Raw genomic sequence first — 23,448 nt, forward strand, 5'->3', positions numbered from 1 at the left:
GGGCCGACGACGCCACGTGTGAGGACTGTGGTAACGAGGAGACTTTTCAACACCTTCTTTGTGACTGTCCTCGATATAATTTACAGAGACAATCACTCGCAACCGCGATAGCGCGCTTTGACCAAAGACCACTCACAGAGGAACTTATTTTAAAATACCGCCATCACAAGCCATCGCAGCAGAGGGCGACGAGGGCACTGTTGCGGTTTTTGAGGGCGACAGAATTGGACAGGCGGCTGTAGCCTGAACAGATGTTGATAGTGCGGCAAGTGTCACTGTGCTGTGCGATGACAGTATTCGGTGCCAGTGACCGATTGTGATTGTGTGTCTACGCTCCTTCCTTTCCTTATCTCTACTTTGTTACCACTTTACCTCCCCCTGCCCTCTCTCCCCAGTGTAGGGTAGCCAACCGGATCTTTTTCTCTGGTTAACCTCCCTGCCATTCCCCTTTCCCCCCCCTCTCTCTCTCTCTCTCTCTCTCTCTCTCTCTCTCTCTCTCTCTCTCTCTCTCAAATGATTTCAGCGTCCCTATGTATTTAGATAAAGCCCGCATTTTACATCGAATTAGGCGGAATATTGTGGCAAGTTAAGGTGCACCAAACGGGTATGTTTGACGATACATTCAAAGGACAATTTCGGTACTAGAGATCGCATAGGAAGCATGAAAATATATAAAAACGTGCTCCAAGAAGTTTGGCAACTAAACAAGTTTTCAGCTCTGCTGAGAGGTTTGCGCGAATGAAAGATTGACCGGCACGACTCACAGGAGACAAACCTCGACACGGCATTCAGTCAAAATGCAGTGAAAAAAATTCAAGGGTATTCATTTTCAATGCATCTATTTGACGCTATTACCATGCACTGAAGTGCCACAATTTCTAGTGAACATTCGTTATGCATAATACATCACTAAGAAATAGCACTCGTACCAGTTGCCTCTGTATCAAACGGCACCCGCCGTTGAGCGTACAAGCGCTTGACTTCTGGAATCCGGTGGCACATTTTAGAGACAGCTTGACTCGGCGTCTGAGCACAGCAAACGCCGTATTTGACGCGCGCGCATCGATCACTTCTGGTATCTTTACTCCCCGGTGGTGCGTTGCAGATCAGGTGCAGTCTGGTTAACCTCCGTGCCTTTTCCGGTATTGCCTCGTTTCTCTCCATCCCTGTAGGATATTTGCATTCAAACGGCCAAGGATCCGACAAAGATTAACGCCGGAACAAAAGAGACAAATACAGCAGGATGAAAAGTAAAAAAAACGAGATACGTAAGGAGAAATAACTCGGGGCGCCGAGAAAACGAAACGGGCAGCGAGAAAGCGAGCGCGATGCTCGACGCGGAGTAGAGGGGAAACACCGCAAAGGGACGCCGTACACGGAAAGAGAAGCGAGCTCGACCACTGCACGGCGGCGAGCAAGCGAACCGTCGCAGGCGCGCATCTTCGCCCATCGCTTGAGTGGGTCGGCGGAAGGAGAGGGATGAGGAAATGCACGAAATGGGGGGTGCTCCTTCGGCTGAAGCACTTCCTGCGCCTCCCAAGAGACGACGAGAGGAGCTGGCCGGACGATGCGTCGTCTGCTTCCATTAGGGGATCCCAGGAGCCGAGGAGGCTCGCGAGCTATCGCCCGTCTCCCTCTGCTCCACCGCCGAACCGATCGCTGTTACAAATACGTCCGTAGACCTGCCCAGTTTCGCTAGATCCGTGCAGGGAGATGTGACGGCCCCTAATTTAGGCAGTTTGGATTTGCGGGTCAAACATTATAGGTGTTCTGATGGCGCAAAAAGGCATGAAAACAGGCGAAGCACGCGAACGCCGTGTTATAAGAATCCGCCGTGGTACATTAGCGCTCCTGAGCACAAGGTCGCGGATTCGATTCTCGGGGCGTCGCTGCCCTGGTGGCCATAAGGGCGGAATACCCTCGAGTACCGAGCGTTGGGTTTGCGTTAGAAAGCTACGGGCGATCAAAATTAATCCAGAACGGTCCACTACGCCGTCCCTTACAACCCACTGTTCAGCTTCTGGTAGTTAGATCGCATAATTTACTTAGATATGTGTTCACCTGACTGAGTAGCGGGCGGAGGGAGGGGGAGGACGAGGTTCACAGTGCGCTTGACTTTGTGATCATCTGTGGTAGAGATTTTTTGCTCGAGGAAGAAGAATAGCCATTCAGCGCCAATCGCGGTGTCAGCATCTCTTTTCGGGCAAGGACCACGACGGACGACGCGTTGTACTCCACACCGAGAAGCAGTGACGTGTTTGCGCGAGCTCGTGCAGCAAATTACTGCACATGTCAAGAAAGTAGGAAACAAAAAGAAAACTGAAGTAAGTGCTAATTCAGCACTCTGACGGCTTTGCGCCACTCATGCAGCAATGCGCTTTTTCGATACAGCTTATCTTTCCTTAGGCGACGCCATGTGTCGCACAAGTGAATGAATGAATGAATGTTTGGTTTTTATTGGCGCAAGGGCCAGGTATGGCCAAAGAGCGCCAAGCGAGTGTTGAAGAATTCGCAATGTAGTTATGAGTTCAATGAGGTTGATGTGACGTGGCTGTAAAGGGGTCTTAAAAATAGTCGCTCTAGAGTGCGTAAAACCTATCTGTTATACTTATCTGTTAAACTTATCTGTTATATTATGTCGATGATAATGACATGTTCTATGAGTAATAAAATCTATCATGAGAGAATGATGCATTATAAAAGATATGTGAGATGGTAAAATTACCTGGAGCACTACTGCCTCGCCAGAGCCCTTGAAACACAAGGGCCTGGAGGCATGTGCTATACAGTATGAGTGTCACAGCGGCATCCTCTCAAGAGAGGAAGCGCTACGAATGTATGGGACTAATAACGTGTAAGACAACATCTCTGAGGAAACCTAGGACAGTCTTTGTATTAAAAAGCGGTTCTGGACCGAGAAACATTACAGGATGAAGAGGAATGTGTTGACGGTATGCTAAGGAAAAATGTCTCCTTCTCTCACATTCGGCTTTCCGACACTCCAAGAAGACGTGGAGCACGGTCAGCCTCTCCCCGCATCTGCCACAGGTTGGAGGGTCATTTCCGGTGAGTAAGAAGTTATGGGTGCCAAATGTGTGTCCTATTCTAAGACGACAGAATAGGACATCTGTCCGGCGTGATTTTATTGCAGAAGGCCAGAACCCTAATTGCGGCTTTATTACGTGCAGCTTATTATTTGTTTCCCTGTCCCACAAGCGTTGCCAGTAGTTTCGCAGTTTCCTGCGCAAGAAGGGCCTCAGATCTGTAACAGGGACTGCTGCGCTAGGATGAACAGAATACGATGCAATTGATGTGGCCATCTGGTCGCCAGAACGTTACCTTCGATGCCCCTATGACCCGGCACCCAGCATATGATGACATGCTGGTTACATATATACGCTTTACATAGGACGGAATATAGTTAATTGATTACTGGATTTTTGTGCTTACAAAATGACATCAAAGCCTTCACAGCGCTTAGGGAGTCCGTATATATAACAGATTTTTTGAGTTTTGTTTTCCCGATATGCTTTACAGCCGACAGTAGTGCGTAGGCCTCAGCCGTAAAGATGCTTGTTTCCGGATGCAGTACATCGAATTCCGAGAAAGATGGGCCGACGGCTGCATATGACACCCCCTCGCGTGACTTCGATGCGTCTGTGTAGAACTCCATGCAGGAGTGTTTGTATTGGAGTTCCCGGAAATGCATTCGGATTTCAATCTCTGGAGCGTGTTTTGTAACTTGCATGAAAGATATATCGCATTGTATCATCTGCCACTCCCAAGGAGGTAGCAGCTTAGCTGGAGGCACTAGGCGGTGTTTGAGGATTGGGACATCCTTTTCAACACTACGCTCCCTCACACGAAATGAGAAGGGCTGTCTTACGGAGGAACGATTACGAAAGAGTGTATCATACGTCATATCATTAAGGGTATTAAAACATGGATGTTCAGGATCAGAGTGGACTTTAAGGAAATATGTTTGGCTGATGTATGTTCTCTGGAGATCGAGTGACCACTCATTTGATTCGACATACAAACTTTCAATGGGACTTGTTCTGAAAGCGCCAGTGGCCAGTCGAATTCCTAAATGGTGAACCGGATCTAGCATCTTTAGCGCGCTCGGGGCTGCAGAATGATAAATCACGGCACCGTAGTCCAATCGTGAACGAATGAGGCTTTTGTGAAGATTCATCAAACATTTTCTGTCGCTGCCCCATGTTGTATGGGATAAAATTTTGAGTAAGTTCATTGTTTTTAAGCATTTCACCTTCAGATACATTATGTGTGGAATAACTGTTAGCTTAGAGTCAAGTATGATACCTAAGAACTTGTGCTCTTTATTCACAGGGGTTTGCTGGCCATACATTTCGATATTGGGATCTGCAACGAGGCCTCTCTTTCTTGTGAAAAGCACACAAGAACTTTTGTTCGGGTTTACTTTAAATCCGTTTTCGTCTGCCCATTTAGATACTTTGTTCAAGCCCTGTTGTACTTGCCTCTCACACACTGCAAGGTTGCAGGATTTGAAGCCTATTTGTATATCATCTACGTAAACAGAATAAAAAATGGCTGGCGGTAATGAAGCACGAAGGGTGTTCATTTTCACGATAGAGAGTGTGCAGATAAGCACACCTCCTTGAGGTACACCATTTTCTTGTATAAAAGGTCGCGACAATGCATTGCCTATTTTCACGCGGAAGGTACGTTTGGACAGATAGCTTTCTATTGTGTTTAGCATATTTCCATGGATGCCCATCCCCGACAAGTCTCGCAAGATCCCGTATCGCCACGTCGTGTCGTACGCCTTCTCCATATCGAGGAATATCGATAAGAAGAACTATTTATGTAAAAATACATCGCGGATATTTGCTTCAATGCGTACAAGATGATCAGTTGTGGACCGCCCTTCTCTGAAGCCACACTGATAGGGATCAAGTATATTGTTCAGTTCAAAGAAATGGCACAAGTGAATGAGCACCTCTGTTTATGCGTGTACTGCTTCGGAATGCTGATTAATATGAATGAATTAATCGTACGCGAGTCAGTACACCAACTTGTTTGACTGCCGCAATCAAATAAAAAAATAAATTTCGGGGCTCCACGTCCCAAAACCACAACGGAGGCGCAGGCACGCCACAGTGGGGGACTGCGAGTTCGTTAAACCATGTGCGGCTCCTTGACGCGCACCCAATGCACGGTGTGCGAGCGTTCTAGAATTCTGACTCCACGCGCGGCCTCACAAAGTGCCCCTGCAAACTACGTCGCGTAATTTCAAGCAGTGTAAAGCTTACCGCGGAAACGAATAGCCACCCATGAACGCGCCCCAGCTTTGAATTCTGCGCGCCACTCAATCAGTTTGCTTGACTCTTGCCGGAGCAGATGGCGAAAATGACAACAGATTATACATACAGTAGGGCGGCGCGGTTAAGGAAACATTACATTTGGATTTCTAGACTGATTATGGCGCCGTTTTCGCACGAAGTCTGAGTCCCGTACTAGGGACCCCACCTAATGTATGTAAGGGGCGGACCCTTCGGGGTCGTCCCGAACAAACCTTCTTCTTGTACAACCAAATAAAGATTTGTCACCACGACCACAACCTCGGCAAAATATTTTATTGATATCGGTCTACATAACATACTGCAGTAATTGTCTATGGACCATATTTTTTACTTCAAGTTCGTCAAACTTGGAAGCACAACATGAAGGAACAAATAAACGAATGCAGCCATTTGAAAAAAAAAATTCATATGTTCCAGTTATGCAGGTTCAAATGTTAATCAGTTGCTTCGTGTAAGAGTGAACCAAACTGACATGTGCAGCATTCAGAAACGTATTAACGACGACTTCAGCGATAGTTCACAGGACATGCAATGCTGGTCGGCATCGTTCGAAGAGCAAATGATTAAAAGCGATTAAGCACTTCGGCCACCTCTTCGTAAACTTAAACAGGAATGTAGAATGAGTGGACACTCGAATCACCTAAAAACCTCTGTGCGCTTGTTCTTTTGGTTCGACGACGCTTCCACGAGTGTTTCCTGCGCTGCACCGTTTTACAAAGGCCACGCACGCTGCCTTTCTTCGGGGATTCACTCGGTGCGCGCCTCTTCCGTCCGGGCCAACTGTTGGCCGGGCCGTTTTCGGGCGATTGTCTTTCTTCTGCGTTGCCTTTGTTGCCTCATCACCCTGATTACGTTTTTCCTTCTATCATCCGCTCGAATCGTTTGTCTCTCGTGCTCCACGCTTCTTCTTTACGCCACCCGCTGCTTTCTAGACTCCGATCTGCGTCCACTTCCCGACTTTTCTGTTCCTTATCGCATTGTTCGGAGGCCCCGACGAAGGGTGCACAGGGGGAGTTCACGCGGGAAGCCGCTTTATTTACAGAGCGGGGGCCGAGTTTGCGTTCTTCCGATGACTTGTCATCGTCCCGACCACATCTGTTATCATTACGGGGAAGTCTCGCTCGCTGGAAAAGGCCCGCCAACGCCGTGGCCTCCTCCGCGCGAAGGTTCGCCTGCCTCGCGAAAGATCGGCAGACACCGAAGCGTTCCTCAAGGGCAGCACCGGACTCCCTGAGATGTGTTTTTCTTTCCTTTCGGCTAAGCCGGCGTCCAAGACGAATGGGGTAAAGAATATCAGCGAAAAAAGTAGCTGAGTCATTCTCGGGTGTGAGCGACAAATGAGTGAGCACTATGCTGAGTGAGGAAGTCAGAAAGGCAACGACGGAACGACCGGGTGTCTGTTGTGCGAGTGAGCTATGTCTTGGAGGGGACAGACTACACATACATTTTACACGCTTTCGAGTGCACTCTTATCGGCTCATCTTTATTCTTTGGTGGATGAACATATGGAGCGTCTTCTCTCGACATATTGCCGTTCCACAGCGTGTAAATTCGTAGCGGGGTTGTTGGGAACGCGTTCAGCTAATGCCGCTTCGTTTTATCTCACGCAGCGCAGCCTATTGAGTGCGAAAAGTGAGACCCATTGACAGTTGTTGTGTCTATGTCAATCACTCACGCACCTTTCTCGGAAATCAGCTTGCCAGAGTTTGGTCGACACCTCTGCGGCTACAGAGGGCGCTGTGCTGTGACTTAATCTCCGTCGTAAAACCAAAAAAATGCCTCAAGGTTGTGCATTTGCCGAAATTACTCTTTACTTAGTGCCCGCAGTGTGTGCGTATGCGCGTGTGCGTGTGTGTGTGTGCGTGCGTATGCGTGTGTGCATGTGTGTGTGTGTGAAATTATTATAAGCGAGTTTCTTTAAGGCGTATCCCAGACTAATGGCAAATGCAAAGTAAAAAAAAAGGACCTCAAATAATTTACTTTAGGCAATTAGAACTGTCCAGATGGTCGTTGCTGCTTATCAGTCAATGTGCTTATTTGCCCACTTCCTGTATATACATACCCTCTTCAACTCACGGTTCCTCGAGCTTAACATTTTGTCGAAGCATTTACGCGTCCTCGTAGACGCATTCCCGCAACCAGAAAATTATGTTCATTACGCGGTCAAAGTGGATCCGAGGCCGCCGAGTGCGAAAGATAAGCAGCAGCGACAATAGCAGGAGCAGCAGCGATAACAGCCGCCGCTTCCCCGAGAAGTTATGGCTGCCCTGAAAGGCGGCCGACGCGTGCGCAGTGGGCGCTTGTTGTTTTTGCCTCTTAACGACTTCTTAAATTACCGGTCGCGCGTAATTTGCCACCTGCCATCGCTTAACTCTGTAGCTCTAATATTGTGCAGCACAGCCGAAGCTAGCGCTTGCAAACGGAAGTTTCTAAGGGCCGTAGAAGATCTGCAGCTCCTTGTCTTTTCAGGTCATTTAAAAACTCTGTCTACACCTGTCCTGCAGCTCAACTCTTGTTTGGCTTGTTTGGCTCGCGCTGCGTCATGGACGCTAGTCATAAAACAACTTGTGCTACACAGAGCGAACAGACAGATTTCGAAAACTGCACAGACCTATTAGCTGCCTTTAAAAAATTTGGGTACCATTCATTCAACGAGATATCGTTTGCATCTATAGCAACATATAAGCTTAAAGTCGTATGCGTTTCGCCAGCCATTAGATAGCATAATAACAAACAATGTGTGAAGAAAAGAAAATAACCACGCGAAGATAAAAGTGATTCGGAAATGGGGAGATCCGTGGGGTTTGTCTGCAAGGCTAGAGGTTCTAAGAACGAGTTCTTGCCGTATAAACAATCTGTGAGAATAATGCAGTCCACAGTCTGTCCAGGAAAGCATCTGTCCTACTGTCTGCCCGTGCAATTTTGTAAATTTATAAGCAACATTTAAGCTAGGACAGCTAAGGTACCGCGTAGTTAGTTGCACGTAGCCTCTAAGTGACACATAGCTTTGCGCTCTATGTTTAGGTCAAGCTGACTTAGGTTAGATACATGGATTATGCGTAACCAAGTTAGTATAACGTCGCAAAGCAGTGTGTAGACAATCTATATTCAACGAATTATTACTTAGGGACACTTTTCGCCACGCAAGCTGAGGCAGGCAATGTTGAAAAGCTCTTCTCACGTTCGACAGCGGCGGTTGGTATACGCTGCTATCAACTGGTTAGTCGTGATGGTCAGCCATACAGTATGGCGAAGTCACTTATCAGCGAGTAAAGGCTCCACACTAGCATTGCGAAGACCCAGCTCTCCACTGCCTGCCGATAGACGCCACTTCCATTGTGCTGCACAGATTTAAAAAGAGCGCAGCGCATCTGCTCCTTAACGTTCTTGCATCGTCCGATGCTCGCTTACGTCGCCGTGTACAGCCCCCCCCCCCCCCCCCCACTCTCCACCCCAATATTTTTTTTTTGTTCTGTGCTTTTTTTCTGGACTGAGTTTTTCGTTTTGCCTTGCTTGGAGGAAATAGTCATTATGGATGTAATCTACGCTTTTTGGCCATTAAAATTTTGTTTTCTTTCGCGTTCTCGCTACCTCGTGTTGCGCGTATGATAACAGGTGAAAGAGAAATGTGCCCGTTTGCGCTAAGCGATTCTGCACAGCGGTGGTCCGACGCCGCGACCCAGGACTCGTTACGTAAACGAGCGCGAACGCTGCTTGACGGTAAATACGCGAGAGGGCACTCGCAGCAATAAAGGCCTGGCGTTTCAAGAGAACTCGCTTTTGTCACGGCACGTGTTCCTCATTAACGGAATCGCTTGATTCGTGTGCGTATAGACTCGGAAGTAGGCGCTCGCATTTCAATCGCTGTCCCTCAATTAGCAACAAAGTCTGCGCAACGAGAGTGGTGTAGGCGCTACCGCACGTCTTTCTGACAAACGTGTTGTGCTAGTTATGCATCTGTCTTTGTTAATTGCTTACGTAGTTACATTTTCTAAAAAAAAAATTCTTTACGAAGTGGGATATACGGCAAGTTCGGCCAAAGGCAGAGCCGGCTATCCCCCCAAAAGCTAGACAAAATAAATAGATAAAGAAGGAAAGACCATGAAAGTACAAAACATCGTCATATTTCTGCAAGAACATAGCAATGCGCTAACGGAGCAAGTCAGTGCATGTTTTACGTAGCCCGGTTTGGGAGATCATCCTGAGAATGCTTCCTCTCGAAATACTCAGAAAACGTGCAGAGAGCATTTCTTTGCTGAAATGGCGTCTCGTTGCTGTTTGCGCCGTCTCGTCATTCGAAGCCTTCCGTCATTTACACTCCGCAGGCACAGAGTATCTATCCACTTACACCGCTGGTAGTAAATTGCCCAGTGATTTCAAACCTGCATGAAGAAAGTGACGTCGCACGATGGGTGGCTGTCATTACAGCTATAGGCTGACCGAAGCTGCATGGTATAAACGCGTGGCGTGACAAGCAAACAATAGAAAAGGCAACTCTTTCTTGAAATAACCACACAGGCACTGGGGTGAGACACAACGTCTCATATTGTCACATTAATTCATTGCCACAATACGCTTTCCGCGTGGCACTTGCTTTTCGTGATAGGCATCCGCAAGTGCACACATATACAACGGACCCGCTTAATGACGTTATATTGTGTCAGCCTTTCCGTAAATTGTCAAGAGTTGTATGCCATACAAAAGAAAATAATAAAGAATGCTTTTAATAAATATATGCTTTGTTATAGCTTAGAAAATACGTAGATTCCAGTTGTATGGGACAGGATATCAATCTCGGAATATTTATGGCACCATCGAATAAATCTTTTCCTCTGGAGCTCCTATCTAATGCTTTTTTCTGAGGAGGGCTGCTTTGCGGTATGTAGAAATAAACTAAAGCGAGTTGTCCGACGATTACGAGACTCCCTAATTCGAAATTTTAGCGCAGCTCGATACGTGTTTTCATTTCACTGACCAGCAGCGGGCCAGTGCCATCCGTGCCTTCGCAGAGGTAGGGGCAGAACGGGAACACTGGCATGATGAGCGGTATCGGAGCCAGCCGTGGTAGAAGGCGACGACGAACACGGCAGCAAATGGCATGAGCGCGTTCGAGCAGTTACGCCGAGGCACGCCAACGCTGAATAACAATAATAACATTTGGGGTTTTACGTGCCAAAATCACTTTCTGATTATGAGGCACGCCGTAGTGGAGGACTCCGGAAATTTTGACCACCTGGGGTTCTTTAACGTGCGCCTAAATCTAAGCACACGGGTGTTTTCGCATTTCGCCCCCATCGAAATGCGGCCGCCGTGGCCGGGATTCGATCCCGCGACCTCGTGCTCAGCAGCCCAACACCATAGCCACTGAGCAACCACGGCGGGTGCCAACGCTGAACCTAGGAACGGTTGCCCAAGAGCGTACCGAGGAATTGCGAGACATTTCATTCAGTTTCCTTTTTTTGCCACCACGTGGCGTATCGGTCTTAAAGAATTCCACAATCACGCCATGACGTATGCTGTGATGCACGAATAGAGAAAGCAATAAAAATAAGCGTCCCCTCAGACTGTCGATTCACCTCAGTAATTGGATATGTGTGCGCTTATGTATCAGCCTTATCTAGAAGACGGTCAACTATTTGCTCGACTGGCAATGAATCAGCGATATTGCTAGGCACCTGGTCAGACAACTCGTAGGCATTCTGTATGAGATGTCTGACCGAGAAAGCGACTCCCGTGAAGCTTCCGTTGGATTTTTCTTTCTTGAATGGTTTACTTATTTATTTGTGCACCACTGTGGCTGCAGGCTTGCATACAGGCAGCGTCATGTTTTGCGCGTTTCCCGTAGAGCCGGCGCAGAGCATTGTTTAGAGGAAGCTTTAGCTCGGGCCCATCTCCGATGACGGTTGATAAAGCACACTTAAAAAGCAAAAGGCTTTTATGATAAAACCACTTGCCAAATATGAATGGAATTAGATGCGATTCGGAGAGAAAATTTAACCATAGCGACTGCAGCAAACGGAATTTCGATTTAGGCCATGGCATATTTATAAATAATTGCCATAAATTGGACACAAAATATTATTAGGAATTTTACAAATCCGTAACTCAGCCGCAAAAACAAATATCGCATTTTTATAAACTGCATCTCATGGATCATATAAATCGGACAAATTTGATGTATGAAATTACGACATGTGAATTTTTTAGAATGCTTGACAAGATTTTGCAAATGTCAAACTGAAAAGTTAGTTGTACACTTCAGGGTGGCGTATGATATCTCACTTTTGTCCACTTTAGGTGTAATATTAAGTGCAGTTTACAGAATTGCGATGTCGTTTTACATTTCTATGCCTACCCAGCGAGAAATTAGTCCGTAACGTAAGACAATGAATCGCCCATACCCCCTTAGCAATGGCTCACACCCCCGTAACCAAACAAAAGATGCAATGGCTCATACCAACCTAAGGGAGAGGCTACAAGCACCCAGCAAAGTGAAGGGAACATTGAAATCACCCATGAAACGCACAGAACAGCACACGTTAAAAAAAGAAAAAAAATCTCAGAACAATCATCCAAACCACCAACAAAGCATTGCATACCCCCTCAGGAGTTGTAGTGGCGGTTTTGCAAAAGCTTCGCTACATTAACTTTAATTCACCTTAATTAATACCAAACCTCTTGGGTTCTAATCCTACCAAAGGTCAAGGGTTCGAGTGTCTTAATTAAGTACATCTTAATTACATGTGGCTAGTCAACTTCGCCTTACCTACTACCAATTGTCCTGGGTTCGAGGGCCGTTGTGAACTCTAAATTAAACCTGCCTTATCATGTTCGCTGTCGAACATGATAAGCAAATGATCGATGAGGGTTCATAAGGGTCTATACTGGTCGGATCAAGTTCCATACCATTGACAATGACACCGGTTTGCGTTGGGATAAGCAAGTGGCACAATGCTTACGCATACTTAGACAACTACCAGAGGAGTTTCTGCGTGAACTTTTTAGTTGCCTAGGTACGGAGCTCTATACTTCAAGTCTTATTGCTTGAAATTTTGCAATATTTATCAAATTTTGTGAAACAAATGTGACAGCCAAAATAAAGAAATTGCTTGCTGAAATTACTAGGTTTTATCTTTTTCTTTGAAGTTCAACATAACTCATCAAGTTCGGTACAGTATTTGCTCAGATAAAGTATTGCCGATTTCCCATGTATTTAGATAGGAGACCCTGTGCTAAAGCTTCCCTTCAAGTCCGATTAAGAATAATGTATTTGTTGATGGGGTATGTTTGTAAAATAGCTTGGCAAGGAAGAAGAGCAAGGAAATGGAGAAGGAAGGGATGTAAATCAGAAGACCGTATGGTTGGCTAAAAATCTCGAAATGCTCACTTCTGGAATTGTATAAAATTTAGATTTCCAGAAGCTTTCAAAGCGCTGCGCTACAAGGTACGTTACAGACGTCCTGTTCTTCTTTAATTATTCTTAACATACGACTGAAATATTATAAAGCTAAAACTTGACAGTCTAAAAAGCGCACAGCCTCTGTGCGACCTTACATTATCCAGCAACATTTCCAGCGAAGCTAATTCTGCCGAGAAGTTGCGGTAGTAATTTCAACTGCCAGTAATATTAACACATAGCTTAAAACGTTGCCCGCATATGATTTTGCAAGTTATGCCCGTTTGAGCCCAATTTCCTCCACATTAAAAGCCAGAGCCACGTCTCGTTCTCCCAGGACACCTAAACATATTAGTAATACGCTTGTAAAAAGCCGCAAATAACTAACCTGGTTTAAACTTTCCACCCATATCTGACGTAACCTGCGCCATTTCTAAAAAAAAAATGTGAAGTCGTTGCAGTTTAGCTGACCAAGGACAACGGTTACGCATACTGCATGCGTCGTATTACTTATGAAATAAGGAAACAAAATAACGTTCACGGTGATCAGTCCTGGAAAGATACGGCGTAACTTTAAGTGGGTGATTTTACGCGAGGAAACATGACGTGAGGCCTTCAAATGAGCAGATTCCCGCATGATTATGAAGATGAAATGAAACAGACGAAGGCGTCAGCTGCTCAGTCGTTCAAACGATGCTCTCTCTCGTCGCTGTTTACAAGGCGGCTGTCTCTCAACCAGGACCTACCTTGATTGATTGATTTTGATTTCTTGATTTTGAATTGATTTTTTTAATGCATTGATGTGCACACAACAACACGGAACCCATACGGAGCAAGCCCTCCAAAATTGGTCAAATATACGTTTTACGCGCTGATTTTGCTGCGTTAATGCTTACGCGTTTTAGCCTTCGTTGCAAGTAGCCAAGGACACGCCTTCCACTTCTAACTGTGGTGTATTAACATGTTCTCAGTAAGAGCCAACCTCCGAAAGCAGAACATGTAAGTTATCTGACTGACGGATTATTTTTCATTTCTCAGCTGCTTAAGAAATACTTATATCTGATTTTCTTAATCATTTTAGTTAAGCTAACGTGCGCGCGTTTATTTATCTTCAGTGAAATGCTATTAATGACGCACCACCTTTTCTGCGCTTCAGGTTGGCCGCCAATTGAAAACAATCTGTCTAATCGGGTACACCCTCGTATTTTCGCTACGTAATTATCCGCTAACGTTTATATCTAGGTATCCATACCGTCTCAAATATTATTAATAAAAGCAGGAAAAAGGAGCGGCCCCAACATGGAGCCTTGCGCCACACCAGACGTTACAAACATCATCCGAGCAAGACCCACTGAAAACAACTCTTCTTCGATTCACTTACTTAAGAACTCTGAGTTGGAGCCTGCAAATTGAGATAGGTATTTACGCGTTCATATTACTGCAAATCTTACCTGGTCAACCTACACCGACAGTACAAACAATGTAAATCCTACATTTTGGTTATTTCGGCTATTACAAATATTGCTCCGCTACTTTTATAATGCACCATCCTCTATCAAGTAATTACTATAGAAAAATAAAATACAATCAATATTTAACATCTACTCACCGCATTATATTACATCAGCCTTATTACCACCTTAAACTTAAAATTACTCCACTCGTTTATATGATCAACTTATCGTAGAATCGCTACATTAACCTCAAATAAAGTCAACGTGGAATTTGCACCTGCTAAATAATATCTACATCGAAACATATATCGCATCGTATTTATCGCCTTTACAAAGTAGACATCGAATATAGTCACACTATTTTCATACGCTCTTTCTTGCCTCGCACATTCCCTGAATGAAATCGCCTTCACACAGAAATACTAAACAATGCTAATAATCGCACGCTTCATGGAACATTAACTACCGTACCTTGTGTGAACTGGACTCGTTAATTACTGACTACGTTCCTTTTTAATTCTGTGCAATAGCAGGTAATGCTGCATAACTGTAAAACTGCCTTTCCGGCGCGCACTGGCATTTTCTCCCATTTACCATCAGCTAACACTGTGTGCTTAGAGTGTTTATTTATTTATTTATTTATTTATTTATTGCACCCTCAAGGCATTCCAGCATTGTAGAGGGGAGGGGCACATAAAGAACACTTACAAATTTGATAAGAAGCACTTTACCTAAAACAAAATCAGAAGGAACAGCAAAGAAGAAATGAGTGAGACATAATGGCACGTTGACAGAAGGTACATGGAATGACATGATGCCGCATAGGTCATTGCGCTATGCACGCATAAACGCGCCAAAGAATAAAAAAATGATGTAACAAAAAGAAAAAAGTACATCAAAACTTACTTTTCACCTCATTGCATTATTTGTTTATCCTGCTCAACCCGCTCCTTTCTGTAATGAGTGGCAGTCATGATGGGATAAATAAATAAATAAATAACTAACTAAATAAATAAATAAATAAATAAACCAGAAAAAACATTTCTTCACTGAGCGGTGGTCACTCCGGACGCTGTATACAATATGTGAAGTTTTCGAAGTTACATAGTTGGTCTTTGCATGAAAGTGTCTCGTCTTCATCACTGAAATGAAAACCTGATGAAGCAAGTTTGCAAACTTACGTGACACCTAGGGATTTCATCAGAAATTAAGTTCCATATTTATTTTTGGACGCTCACGTTAAAAATTAAAAGAAAATATGCCGCATTGTTTTTAAGTGCAGTGTATGAAGTGAGCTGCGAACAGACAAAGCTGGGTAATATGTTTAAAAATTTCTTTTCAGGAATGTAGCGCCTGTGTCGCGTGCCCATTTTCTGCGTCCCGTTATTTACCCTGTTTGCTAAAGTACGCAACAAGGAAGTTTATGCGAAAAAACAAGTGTGTAATATTACATTCTCAAGTACCTGGGGCATTTCCCTTACATGTGGAGAAGTCAGTTTAACTTAATAATAATAATAATAATATTTGGGGTTTTACGTGCCAAAACCCCTTTCTGATTATGAGGCACGCCGTAGTGGAGGACTCCGGAAATTTTGACCACCTCGGGTTCTTTAACGTGCACCTAAATCTAAGCACACGGGTGTTTTCGCATTTCGCCCCCATCGAAATGCGGCCGCCGTGGCCGGGATTCGATCCCGCGACCTCGTGCTCAGCAGCCCAACACCATAGCCACTGAGCAACCACGGCGGGTAGTTTAACTTCGAAATGATTCACAATTCGACTTAGTTTTGTTTCGACCACAGATGCGAGATGTTGAGAAAAAATTAACCGACGATTTCGATACTTCCCTACTGCAAAGTTTGAGTGCAGCTCTATACGTGTTTTCATTTCACGGTAGATTGGCTGGCGCGAACAATTTGTCTCGTGCGAACGTTGCAAACAAAGCGAAGTGGGGTGCGACTGCCTCGCTAATCGGGACATCGAGAGAGGCAGTGCGTGGGTGACGCGTGGGCGTGATTCGCGGCAGCTACCGTAGGCAGACCTCCGTTTGCGGAGCGCTTTGCTTCATATGCGTCATGGGTGAACAGACGACGCGTGCTTCTCCGGCACCATCTCGTAGCCATCGTCGCGGTAGAACCCGTCTTGCGAGGCACTAAGCTTTTCTTCTCACGCTTTCGCCATACACTCCTCCTCCCCTTTCCTCCTCATGCTGCCGCTGCACCATCCTCCTCCACTTTCCTCCTCGCGCTCTCTTCGCTATCGCCGTCTTTCATTCCCCGCTGCGCTCCGCGTTCGCTCTTTCATCCTTTGCTGTGCTCGTTCGCTCGATTACGAGGGACGCCGAAGCTCGAAGCAGGAACGGGTGCCTAAAAGCATCAAAGCTACGAATGTTTACAAAATGAAACTGCGTTTAAAAAAATTCAATTTGGATGTTTTACGTGCCAATACAAGGATATAATTATGAGGCACGCTGTAGTGGGGACTCCGAGTTCATTCTCACGACCTGAGGTTTTTTAACGTGCACTCAATGCACGGTACATAGGCGTTTGTTTTTTGCATTTCACCACCATCGGGATCCAGCCGCCGCGGCCGAATTTCGACCCGCACCCTCGCGCTTAGCAGTCACGCAACGCCGAAGCCACTACGCCACCGTGGCGGGTGAAACTGTGCACTGTCATCTAAACAGCACATTTGTACCGTCGAACAGACAAGAAATCGCAATGAATGACATGCATTGACTTTTGCCTTGCGAGTATTTTGAATTACAGCCTCGGGCTTCTGTCTTGAAATGTATGATATATGGTAATTGATGTGACTTTAATTTCCTTATTTTACACATAGGCTACTGACACTACAGTGACTATATTTTTTTTATAATACGGAACAACGGCCTCAAAGTGTGGCTCATCAACACAAGGGATAATAAGGGCTGATTTTGGATCAATTTATCGGCATGGGTATTATAGAAGCCCCTTATTTGTAAATATGTTTCTTGCTTCACGGCGTGTGTGCAGAAAGCTGTCCACGCTTTCTGTGCAGTCCCCGATGGGATTGTGAGAAACCTTATTGTTCAATGATTTAAGCCTTTCGGTACCATGCGCCGGAAGTAGACACAAATAACGCGCTCGGCTGGCCACCGAAAGGCCGTAAGCATCATGTCAAGGTCGGGATTGCTGTTCTTCCAGGCAGTCACGCCCTCGAGAAAAAGAAAGAAAAGGACGGGAAGGGACAAGTTACTTTTCAACGACTGGCTGCCACTCTTATTTTTATCACCCGCCGTGGTTGCTCAGTGGCTATGGTGTTGGGCTGCTGAGCACGAGGTCGCGGGATCGAATCCCGGCCACGGCGGCCGCATTTCGATGGGGGCGAAATGCGAAAACAACCGTGTGCTTAGATTTAGGTGCACGTTAACGAACCCCAGGTGGTCGAAATTTCCGGAGTCCTCCACTACGGCGTGCCTCATAATCAGAAAGTGGTTTTGGCACGTAAAACCTCAAATATTATTATTCTTATCACAGATGATTACTCATGACAACGTTTTGGGTATTGTCGTGGAGCTGTAATGTATGGTTGTGTCTTTATAAATGACATTTATTTTTATTCCACGACACAGCTTATGTTGTCGGGGCAGATTTAAATATATAAAGCTTGTGAGTCAGGTGGTAGTACTGAGAAGAGACGAGCTATGTCCGAGAACTATGACGAACTATGTCTGTTGTGTGTTTTAACACACAAGAGAACTGCATACGCAGTTTTTTTCGCAATAGCTTAACAGAAGGATAATAGGTCCTAATATTATTAAACTTACAACATCTTTATCGGACACGCTCTCGGAACACTTTATACAATAAGGAGCTCTGTATTTGTCACCGTGATTTTCCATACTTACCTTGGCGTACTTCATGTAATAATCCAGGTCAGCCTTCTCGTATATACGCAATTCATGACCTGTTTCTATCCCGGCGAACACGGCCTTAGTGTATCCATCGAAAAATGCGCGTCAATCGCGTTTGCGCACAAACCCATGGCACCCTACCTTGTTTCTCTCAATGGTCAGGCTATCCAATACCAGAAGTCTCACTGCTTCCTAGGTGTGATTATTGACAGGGACCTTTCATGGAGCCCCCACCGCATCTGCCTGAAGCGGATACTAATTTCGATTGTACATACACTGAGGTTCCTGTGCGGAAAAAGCTGGGGTACGTCGGTACGGTCCATGCTGCAGCTGTCCAAAGCACTGTTTCTGGGTTTTTAACGGTACAGATTGCCAGTTTTGGTGAACACATGTAAAACAAACATTCGTACACTCGAAAGTTTGCAAGGCCATGCTCTACGGACATGTCTTGGACAACCACGATGCATATCGACTCACTCACAATCATGATTGCTAGAGACTACTTGGTTCCAGCGTATATAAAGATTGACAACCTTACAGCACATATCAAACATGTGTGTCGCGTACCCAGTCACTATATTGCTGCTTTGCCAGCAATAAGGCCTCAAGCCACTTTTACCAAACCTATTCCGACACATCAAGGCTACCTCTCGTCGGGCTTTACACCAGCAGCAAGACCATTCTTAACCCTGTGATTCCTACGACAACCACAAGTACGCCTCACAATACCAAGAATTACGAAGACCCTTCAATCAACAGTCGCTCTTCGTCAGTTCACACTGTCGTTACTGAACGAGGCATATGAACAAATTGTGCACATTTACACTGATGGATCTGTCTCTGCCACCAGCTCCACAGGCGCTGCTATCATCCCGGCCTTACAAGTCACAATTACGTTCAAAGTGTCCCGTATAACAACCTCTATGGCAACAGAACTTGGCGCTTAACGTGCCGCCTCTAATTGCATCGCACAAGCCAAACCTCGAAAGTGGGTCGTTTTTTTTGTGACTCCAAGGCAGCCCTTCAGAGTCGGCAGTCAGCCTTACAACGCAAGACCCATGAACAAATGGTGTTTGAGACCAGAGAAGTTCTTCATCAAGCACTCATAAACGGACATGACATCATTTTCCAATGGCTCCCAGAGCACTGTGGCATCGTCGGAAATGACCTTGCTGATGATGCCGCCCAGTCAGTCCATAAAGAAACCCTGACACTTCTTATGCCTTTATCCAGGACAGTCACTGCGAGGGGTCTTCGTTTACTTGCTCAAACGAACACTGAAACTTTGTGGAACACCCCCATTTTTTCCAACTGCCGTCGCCACCGGATGGATCCTATACGTTGCAGCTGCAGATTCCATTGAACTTCTCCCGCCGTGATGCGACTTCACCGTGCCGCCTCTGCGGCCAAAGGTGGCTTTTACGAAAGCCTTCTCATTCCTTATTGGACTGTAGGACACACCGATCTGTGACTCGTGCAACTGTGAAGAGACGATCGAGCACGTGTTGCGTTTTTGCAGTCTCTATGACAATGAACGCGACCTTCTTCGGAGGGCGTTAAACCGATTAGATAACGGAGAGACTAAGATTCTCGGACCATGGACCCACGCGTCGCGAGCTTACAAAACGACGTGGGCAATGCTACAATTCATGAAATCAACTGGCCTCAGTGACCGATTATGGGCGTGAAGTTATGGACATCTGCAGTTATTCCCACCGATAGTACTTTCTTCCCTCTCTTTCTTTTCTTCCCTTAACCACCTTCCCCTGTCTAGTGTACCAGACCGGACGTGTGTCTGCTTGACCTCCCCAACTCTCCTTCGTTCCTTTTCTTTGTCATTAATCACATCAAGCATGGCCTTGGCTACATGCCAAGAAACTACTGCCTACTCTTTCTGTTCGCTTAAAAAATCGGTAGGCGTCAGACAGGCCAAAGTTAGAATATGAATGCACAGTATGGAACTGATGTGGAATCTTCAGCGATATACAGAGGGATGATTTTTAAGTTTTAGGGAATACTTAAGAATCGCCTGTTGCTAATATATTTCTACTTATTGAACTGGATTATTCACAGAGGCGGACATTACTTGCAGGAGAAATTGAAACGCATATTCAACTAATTAACAACTCGATAATTCCCTTCCTTCTTGATTGGCACATATGGAAATTAACAAAGTGTAGCCAGTGAGTTTGCGAGGCCTATCCACTTGGAATTAATTTCCAAAATGTCAGCACTTTGGAGAAATGCGCCATAAAAATCTCCGTAAAAATGCACTGTTCCACTTATTTTTTTGAAAACAATGCTCTTTTACGAATTAAAGCACAAAAGTAACTGGAATGCTCGCGTATTTGGTCCCACACTTTAGGAAATATCACGGAACGGGTTTACTCCTGGAAAGTCATTTCAAAGGGGTACATCTTGGAAACTCGCCGGCGACAATTCGTAAATTGGAATACATGCCATGACGTAATTAATTAGGAAGTTAATTTGTGATTTTTTGTTCATTAGTTGAATATGTGTTTCGATTTCTCGTGCTAGTAATGTCCGCCTCTTCGAATAATGCAATTCAAGGACAAGAATTATGTTACGCCACAGGTGATTTTAAAAATTCATCAAATCCCAAAACTGATCTTCCCGTAGAACCTATGCAGTAGACTCGAGTTTGTCCATAATCGCGTGGTACGATTTATTTAATCTGACTATTCATCCGTCATCAGTGTTACTAACCAAAGGCATGCTCAGCTTTATAGCTATGTTTGCGTCGTGAAATCACCTGACCTTGCATAAGTTCTACACTTCGACGCTCGAATATTCCATCATCGAGCTCGGCGCTTGTTATCACCTTCTCAGCCAAAATGCAGTTTACCGTCTTCAGAACGTACATTCAGAGTCAAAAGCTGATGGGATGCGGAATCTGAAAAAGAAATTCGATGATTCCGCACTCTAGGGACGCAGGGGGCTATTCGAATTCAGAACATGTGCCAGTCTAGAATAAACAACATTTTGCATTGTTTCACTGGCTGCGGGCCTAACTGCTTTGAATCAAACTTGTTCGCAGAACCTCGGCCACGTAAACTTTTTGACGGCTACTGTGCTATACACCTGTATATTTTTTCATTCCGCACACATAATTTTCTTTTTAATTAATGACCTTCCAGCCAACTTCATGCAGTACTTTATTTAGCCTGGCTAATGTTCAACACAGCCGTCGTAGACATAATGTATGACGTATAACCACGCTCATGTAATACGTGATTATTAGCACAACTGAGGTACAATAAATATGCAAAAAAAAACTAATAAAGCTGACTGATATTCCCCATGAAATCTTATTTCAATATCAGCATCACTACAATATTTGGCCTGCTCGCCTCATGTACCTCCTTATGCTTTCTTGGAAATCGAAAGGCTGAAATTCAAGGCTGAAATAGCCATGTTTTGCGGCACTGGCAGAATAGGGAATGTGTAGCTTAGTGGGACCGTAATAATGGCTCAGCTCCCGTTGTGCTATTGTCGCACAACGAACAGCACCATTAAGTTTTGCTTGTAGGCATTGAAGAAAACGATAAATGGTCTTACATGAGCGCTGGCGGGATCATCACAACACCGCCGCGCCGATATGGGACGTAAGCAATTCTAATAAAGGAATGTTTCTAGCAAATCATCACGTTTCTTTCCTATGTTTCTTTCATCGTTCAATACCTTTAAAATCACGGTCGAATATTATTCTCAGAGAATTATCGAAGAATTGCACGAGTAGTAATATGAGGGTGCAGTGACCTGACTCTAGAACAGAGTGAGTCAAGAACTGAACCATAGAAGGCAATAGCAAGTGGAATACAATACAAGTGGAAAATACATACAAGTGGAAAATAAATACAAGTGGAAGCACTTTTATTTGCAGCCGAGGACAAGCTCTTTGTGCACACTTCGTGGGTTTAACTACGAACATCATCTGCGGTTGGAATTTTTTCATCGTTTTACACGACAGGTTGCATTAACACGCCCCTGTGTCTTTTCAAGAAATTTCCAATGCTTCTTTGCGTTCGTCGAGGTCAGATATGAAGGCCTTCAGTGTTTCTTAAATTTCGAGAATTTTGATAAGATTAGAAAGCAAAAAAGGTGAGACGTGCAGACAGGACACTAGAGAAGAGAAATGGACAACACGAACGCCGACTATCACTATCAACTAAAGGAAGTGTTGAGGCGACAAAAGAAAGAAGACACAAAACTCATCTGCCCCAGCTCTGGAATGGTATCACCACGTGTCAGTCGGGTACATGTGCCGGTCTACGTGAGAAATAGCTGATAAGGCACTTAATCTCTTCCTTATGTAAAGTAATCGAAGGTTGACTCACGCATGCACTTCCACCATTATAGATATGCCATGCCTCTACCATAAGACACGTATCTTCATTCTTGTGCCTGTACAATATCTTGCATTCGTCTAACTCTCGCGTGCAGTTACAATCTTGGCAATGCAGGGAGAGATTAGAAGGCGATCCACCGGTTAACGACCTTTTATGTTCCACTGACAACCACCTCGTTTTCCCTACGCAGAACTGGCCCCAGATAAAGGGAACTTTATAAAGCACACCCATACGACAGTCAGTAAAACTGTTGTTCTTATTGTGCTTCACTGGACAAATGTCTGTTCTTTTTTTGCCTTTTACCTGCTCCTTTTTCCTCTGCACGGCAGCGCATATCTTACCTAACTTATTGGGAGCAGTGAAAGCAACATTACCATCATATCTACTTGCAACTTTTTTAAGCTTCTGAGACAGTGAATGAATGTACGGAATAGCCACTACTCTTTTTCTGCTATTACTGCTTTCAGTAAACCGGTCCGTCCCCCTCGAAACCGACTTCTTTAGGCGCTCAGCCACAGTGGCAACTGCTTTAATAGGATAACCTGCTTCTAATAAGCGGCTGACCTGCGCATTAAAACTGGCGCTTATTTTGTGCATGCAGGATCTCGTGAGAGAATACTTAAGGCACGACATGGCAATTTCGTTCTTTACTACTTTGGAATGCTTGGATTGAAAGTTTAGCAACGGCTTCGGAGATCTTGGGGAGTACTGCCAACAAACGTGATTTTGTTCGAAGACCAAAAAAATGTCAAGGAACTGAATTACGCGTCGCTGAGGAAATTCCTTGGTAAACTTTAATCCTCCCCCATAAAGTTGAAATTGCTCACTTACTGAGGTAGCAGCAGAATCGAATTTTTCCCTATTGAAGAAAATCAGGCAATCATCAACGTAACGAAATATCTTGATAACGCAATCACCTAAGGTTTTCTCTAAGCAGCTGTCAACCTTAATCAGGTAAATATCGCTAAAAATAGGGGCAACTTTTGAG

At 45.0% G+C, this 23,448-nt stretch overlaps 1 protein-coding gene across 1 annotated transcript in view; it reads right to left on the bottom strand.

Moving 5' to 3' along the window:
• The window catches only part of LOC142589531 (uncharacterized), a 193,856-nt gene that overhangs the window by 126,134 nt on the left and 44,274 nt on the right, over positions 1-23,448 (bottom strand). The window lies entirely within an intron of this gene.

This window comes from Dermacentor variabilis, chromosome 8 (assembly GCF_050947875.1).
Source record: "Dermacentor variabilis isolate Ectoservices chromosome 8, ASM5094787v1, whole genome shotgun sequence".
Classification (NCBI taxonomy): Eukaryota; Metazoa; Arthropoda; class Arachnida; order Ixodida; family Ixodidae; genus Dermacentor; species Dermacentor variabilis.